General features: G+C 36.0%; 1 long non-coding RNA gene across 1 annotated transcript; it reads right to left on the reverse strand.

Annotated features, from left to right (window-relative positions):
- Positions 1-3,747: 3,747 nt before the first annotated feature.
- On the reverse strand, positions 3,748-4,568 carry LOC108381510 (uncharacterized). Its single transcript, XR_001849628.1, has 2 exons — positions 4,481-4,568; positions 3,748-4,343 (listed from the first exon to the last, which is right to left on the reverse strand). It is a non-coding gene; the product is annotated as an uncharacterized LOC108381510 (long non-coding RNA).
- Between the last annotated feature and the right edge of the window lie 2,492 nt (positions 4,569-7,060).

Genomic DNA, 7,060 nt, shown 5'->3' on the forward strand with positions numbered 1-7,060 from the left:
AAAAAAATCCGAACTCGGGTTTGGCCTAGCAACTAAAATTTTCTAATTGAAAACATTTTTTCTTCAAATTACTTGGAAATTTGAATTTGTTATTCTAAAACCGAGTACGGATTGGGCTTCAGCTTTTCAAAATACATAACGATAACTGGGTACCATCAAAATTACATACAACTTATGTGTGCCACAATCAGGTCAACGTATTATTTTTATTTTGATGCGATAATAACAATAGACGCAAAATATAGAAGAAAACTAATCGAAAAATGCTAGGCTTAAGTTCATGCTTAATATTTATGAAGGTCTTCATTTTGAGTATAATTATTAAAAAAGATTTTAGTCTAATTTCATATGTACATTAGACTGCATCACTCCCCATACAAAAAATAATAGGTAATTCCGTTGGAATTATAAAATCTACTACATTTTAAGACGCCCACCAAAATATTTCGGAAAAATATTAAGATTTAAGTGAGCTGGACCGATTTGAAAATACCTCCAAAAATGGTTTTTTTTATGAATAAAAATAGTTTCTTAAAGATTTTTTTGAAAAAATCCCCTCAAATGACAAAACGGTTAAAGCTTAAAATATTTGCATAAAAATATTAAAAAAAATTTAAAAAAATTTTAACGGAATCATAATGATGCTGTTTTTAACATTTTTCAAAGATTGGTATAAGAAAAACTTGAATAACTGAACCTAAACTCTTCCGATTTAGACTTAAGAGGTGTCATTGGAAAGGTATTTTCTCACCCTTTTCATTTATTTGCTAATAAACTTATTCAAAGGATGGAAGAGAAAGGTAGGCGAAACGAACCTCATTCAAAGTTGAATTAAGATGTTTTGGTATTCGAAGATGTTATGGGACACGAATGACGTTTCTTTTGGCCAGAAATAAAAACGGTGTGAAAATACCTTTCTACTGAGATCCCATAAGTCTAAATCAGAACAGTTTTGGCCCAGTTATTCAAGTTTTTCGTAAATCAATCTTTGAAAAAAGTAAAAAAACAGCATCAAAAATCTCATTCTTACGATTCCGTTGAAAAGGTTTTTAAATATTTTTATGCAGATTTTTTAAGCTTATTCTAATTTGTCATCTGAGGGGACTTTTTTCAAAAAGTTCTTTAAGAAACTATTTTTATTCATAAAAAACTTCATTTGTGGAGGTAATTTTAAATCGGTCCAGCTCGCTTAAATCTTAATATTTTTCCGAAATATTTTAGTGGACGTCTTAAAATATAATACATTTTGTAATCCCGACGGAAAAACCGCAACTTTTTTTGGTGATGCAGTCTAATGTACATAACTACATACAAAAACGAATATAATAAAAACGACTTCCAACTTGTGTAATTAAACCATCTTTGTAAGAAACAATAAAAAGGTATGAGGAATGTTTTTATTTATTTATTTAATCAAGTGGAATACAAATCCTTACTGACTATGTATTAAACATAGGAGCTTAAGCACTACCTAAAGTAATTTAGCTGGAAAAAATAATTTAGTAGCCGCTACAACAACAACACCAACTGTTCCCAATGGCAGAGACGGATCATATTCAGAGATGTAGTGATTTAGTAGCCGCTACAACAACAACAACAACTGTTCCCAATGGCAGAGACGGATCATATTCAGAGGGCTCATTTAACTCAGAAAGGGTTCTGAACAAAGGCGATAATTTTCGTAGTAGTTTTTAGAAATCCCAAGTAAAATAAAGAAATGTGACGCGAATTATGAGACGGAACATTTAATACTAACTTCCCCAAAAGATTAGGACAATCGACTGTGCCTTCCACTATTTTAGCCACAAAAGAGGCTGCGAGAGAAGAACGCCTAGTGTTTAACGAACTTAAATTAAGAAGTTGACAACGAGAAATATACGGAGGTATGTATAGGCTCCGAAAATTTAGAGAACTCAAGGCAAATTTAATAAAATTGTTTTAATCTTTTCAATGCGGTTTATATAGACGGCCTGATTGGGTCGCCAAATGAAAGATGCATATTCTAACCTAGATCTCACTAAAGTAACATAATAAAAAACTTCAGAGTATAGGGATCCTTAAACAACTGACCATGTGGAATAGGAAAATTTACTAACATTTAAGGAATTAAGAGAACAACAATAATGCAGGCTATCAAGCTCAGATTGCAGCAAAAAGTAGTCTTGATCACTGTGTAAACCTTTAGATTGTCAGCATATAACAAATACTTAGATGACTGGAAGCATGATCCAATATCATTTATGGATAGGACAAATAAAAGAGGGCCCAGGATACTACCTCGGTGTACACCCAAAGTAACTACAAAAGGAGTGGAAAGTAGGTTATCAAAAGCAACGCCTGTCGGAAAGGTAGGAATTTATCCATCCAGAAGAGTTGAGTGGAAAACCAATTGCGATAACTTATTAACTAAGACTTTATTCGAAACTCTATCGAACGCCTTCGAAAAGTCGGTGTACACAGCGTCCACTTGCAGACCTGACTGCATCGCATGAACACAGTCCTCCATGAAGGTAGCAAGGTTGGAGGCAGTCGACCTGCCACTAACGAAACCGTGCTGACAAGGGAAAATTAAACTTTTCACTGCGAAATTAAGCTTCTGTTTGACAACTGATTTCTAAACTTTTGGAACAGTACCTAGTTTGGAAATAGGCCTGCAATTCGGAACATCATTATTGGTGCAGCTTTTGTAAATTGGTGTAATCAAAGCATTTTTCCAGTCGTCAATAATAAAATATACAGACGAAAGAGATTTGTTGAACAGTATTGTTAATGGCTGAACAAGCGAGCGATAACGTTTGAGCATAGCACCTGAGAGGCCATCAGAATCCAATTTAAACGAGTGCTTTAAGGACCAAATGGCTACTTCTACGTCACTTTCAGAAACACGCAGTGCGGCTAACTTAAGGGCAGATTCTGAAAGAGGGCAACGTTCAGAAACCATATCGAAATTCGAGACATAATTAGAGGAAAAAAATTCTGCTAAGAGATTGGCTACCTCAGTAGGTGTGTTAGATAGATTGCTTGTCATTGAAAAGGACATAGAACGGTACACTCGACTTGGCGTTCTTAGATTTTACAAAACTCCAAAATACTTTAGGGTTGCTTTTAATGTCTGCTTCACTTTTACTAATAAACTTATTGTAAAGAGTTTTGTCCAATAAATTAAAGTTCCTAAGGCAGTACTGATATATGACTAAAGACCTACTTGCCCTAAATCTTTTAAAGATCGTATTTTTGCGATTTTTGAGTTGCTTAAGCTCTTTTTTGTATCAGGGTAACTTGTTCGACTTCCTTGTAATTAATGGCACTATTTCTACATTTAAAAACTTTTTATGCAGCCTTAGTGTCGCAAATCAGTACATGTTCCCACTCGTGATCATGAAGGCGGCTATTTAAGACATCAAATTTGCACAAACTAAAGCTAAAACTTGGTCAGCATCTCTCAAGAGGAACAGTAGCGAAAACATAAAATTGAATATGACCTTCCATAGGAATATGATGAGTATTTGCGCGAGTTATTGGAGATGGGCATTCAAACACCCAATAACTTACATTATTGCTAATAAAGATAAGATCTAAAATAAGTATAAGTTTATTTACAATTCCATTAATTTGTTGCAGACCAATACTTGGGAAGCTATCAGTTACATATAAGTTACTGTAGTTGCATTAACCGTGGTAAAATACGAGGAGTTATTGAAGTTATTCCAAGAAACATTTCACAAATTAAAATAACCAAGTACACAAAGGTGGTGTTCGCCAATCCTTGAACTGAGATGCAAGTGTATTAACGACCTGTTGTTGTTGTAGTTAACCCCGCCTAGATCGGTTTGTCCCTCAATCGTTGTCGTCAAGTTCATCTAACGGGAGACCTAGAAAGTGTGCAACTCCGACTATGTTCGTCCATAGTGACAGGGCGTTAGCTGAGTGGGGTTTTGGAAACCTGCGAAAGGGTGCCTAGAGTCATGAGGTGACTCTCCGCATGCTGGGAACTCGTTGGGCACATTTGCCTTTGTCATCCAGAGCGAAGTTGGGCTATGGTGGAGCGAGTTTCCCGAGGCAGCCAAATGTTTGTCCCGTCCACGTCAGATGGTTGAGTTCCCAAAATATAAATCACAGGTCGGGAGTCGGTCTCGACTTACATCTGTGAATACCGTTTATATCCTGTCGGTATGTCAGCGAGTCCAGAGATTGTGTTATGAACATCTGGGCTTTGTCCTTCCGTTCGTATTGATGCCTTCTGACGTGCCTAGGCGCGGGCTCTGCCGCAAGTAGGAGTCTTCATCACAGCGAGTATTTTAAGAAAGGAACCAGTTAAGGTCCGGAGTGCCGTATTCAGGCACCTTGTTGTTGTTGTAACAGCATACAAATTCCCCAAAGAGATTTTGGGGAGTGTTGCTGGAGTGACAGTCCTTGGCCAGATATAAATCTGGGTCGTTCCGGTTACGTAGACCCGACTGTCGTGGGAACTGTCAGGCACCTCTTCCTGCTCGGTTAGACCATCTCGAGAAAAAGTTCCCTAGGAAACTCATCTCTTGTATTTAGTTGTTGTTGTTTCGTTACGAGGCAGNATGTTTGTCCCGTCCACGTCAGATGGTTGAGTTCCCAAAATATAAATCACAGGTCGGGAGTCGGTCTCGACTTACATTTGTGAATACCGTTTATATCCTGTCGTTATCTCGGCGAGTCCAGAGATTGTGTTATGAACATCTGGGCTTTGTCCTTCCGTTCGTATTGATGCCTTCTGACGTGCCTAGGCGCGGGCTCTGCCGCAAGTAGGAGTCTTCATCACAGCGAGTATTTTAAGAAAGGAACCAGTTAAGGTCCGGAGTGCCGTATTCAGGCACCTCTTCCTGCTCGGTTAGACCATCTCGAGAAAAAGTTCCCTAGGAAACTCATCTCTTGTGTTTAGTTGTTGTTGTTTCGTTACGAGGCATCCCTCGTCTCTTCTGCATAACTGCGTACTTGCTAAACGTCTTGTAAGTCATGACTAAAGTTTCTTTGCCCGCTCCCTGAATGCTGCAGGTAATAGACTAGAAGGCCGACCGTATTTCTTGCTCAAGGCTATTAACAAGTGGAGCTGGTGTTCGCAGAAAATGAGAGCGTGATGTAAAGTAATCCTTGGCACATGTTTTGAAGAGTGTATCAGAGGATTGAGCTGCATAAATTTGTAGGTTTCTGATAGTGAAGAATTTTGAAAAAAAAAGATCTGAGCGGTAGAAAGTAATCTTCTTGCAATGGCTGCAGATGTTTTGGCTGGTCGCCAAGTTGATGCAGTCGTCCGCGCATATCACGGTTTTGTAAAGATTTAACAGCTTGGTAAAGAAAATGCCACTTTGGGGGATTTTTATTTAATCCCACGCGGTTTGCTCTTAGGCTAGACGGGCGACTAGGTCCACGGGTAATTGATGATCCACCGCGAGTCAAGGATGTTCGGAAGTCCTCTTCACTTAGTTGACTTGGTTAGCCGTAGGTCTGGACCACGATCATACATATATTCGAAAAGATGCCTTCAGCACCTGCGCCTACTAGCTTTTGTACAACACCCACGCCTGCGTTGGAGGTTATTTGTTGTTTGGAACTCGTTTTTTTCTGGCAGTTATAAAGTATTCTGTTATATCGCATTTCTTGCAGTTTTGCTAATGTCAAAAATTTGAGTTTGCAAAACTTAATCTACTTACAAGTGCTAAATAAGATTTGAATTTGATGTTGCCAATTGATTGCGTACAATCCAGAAACTTAATCATTCTAGACTATTGCATACAAAATTGTGAATTATAAAATTACTTTTATAAACAAATGAATTATTTGACTGTAAGCCCAATTTTCAATAGACATTGAAATAGCAAAAAAAAAGTTTGCCCTAAAAAATTAACTCACCGATTATAATCATTCATTATTAAATGACTTGGATATTTTTATTTCCTCGCATCATTTCATTTAATGCCAAGTGAAAATCCGGCATTAGTGATACCGTTTCTATAGTTCTATAGTTTAAACAAAAGGTGGTACCTCGGAGGTGGTCCCATACTAATTTGGTTTAGATGAGATCATTGGATCATAAAGAAATTACCGATAGTCTTAAATTTTTATATGAGAACTGAAGTCGGGTTTTTTTTTGCTTAAAAATTACTTGTTTAAACAGATATTAAGTATAAGTATTTGCTTAATTTTTAAAAATATTCTTGTTTATGTATTTATTCAAAGCTGCACTTTTCCAAATCATGTAAACTCAAAACATTATTTTACAGGATTTTCTTAACAAAGTGCTATATTAAAATATTCATTGCGATATTGGCAATTGATTGCTTACAATCCAGAAGCTTAATCATTCTAGATTATCGCATACAAAATTATGAATTATGAAATTACTTTTATCTACAAATCAATTATTTGACTATAAGCCGAATTTTCACTAAGCATTGAAATAGCAATTAAATGACTTGGCCATTTTTAGTTCCACATTCATTTCACTTAATGCCAAGTGGAAATCCGGCATTAGTGATAACTTTGGACACCGTTAACCGTTTTCTATAGTTCTTTTTTTAAACGAAAGGTTGTACCTCGGAGGTGTTGCCATACTAATTTGGTTTAGATGAGATCATTGGATCATAAAGAAATTACCGATAGTCTTAAATTTTTATATGAGAACTGAAGTCGATTTAGGTTTTTGCTTAAAAATTACTTTTTTAAACAGATATTAACTATAAGTATTTGCTTTTATTTAATTTTTTTCCATATTCTTATTCTTGTTTATGTATTAATTCAAAGCTGCACTTTTCCAAATCATGTAAATTCAAAACATTATTTTGCAGGATTTTCTTAACAAAGTGCTATATTAAAATATTCATTGCGATATTGGCAATTGATTGCTTACAATCCAGAAGCTTAATCATTCTAGATTATCGCATACAAAATTATGAATTATAAAATTACTTTTATCAACAAATCAATTATTCGACTATAAGCCGAATTTTCACTAGGCATTGAAATAGCAATTAAATGACTTCTATTTTTAGTTCCACATTCATTTCACTTAATGCCAAGTGGAAATCCGGCA

This window comes from Rhagoletis zephyria, unplaced genomic scaffold (genome assembly GCF_001687245.7).
Source record: "Rhagoletis zephyria isolate East Lansing unplaced genomic scaffold, Rhagoletis_zephyria_1.1 Rzeph_scaffold_22790, whole genome shotgun sequence".
Classification (NCBI taxonomy): Eukaryota; Metazoa; Arthropoda; class Insecta; order Diptera; family Tephritidae; genus Rhagoletis; species Rhagoletis zephyria.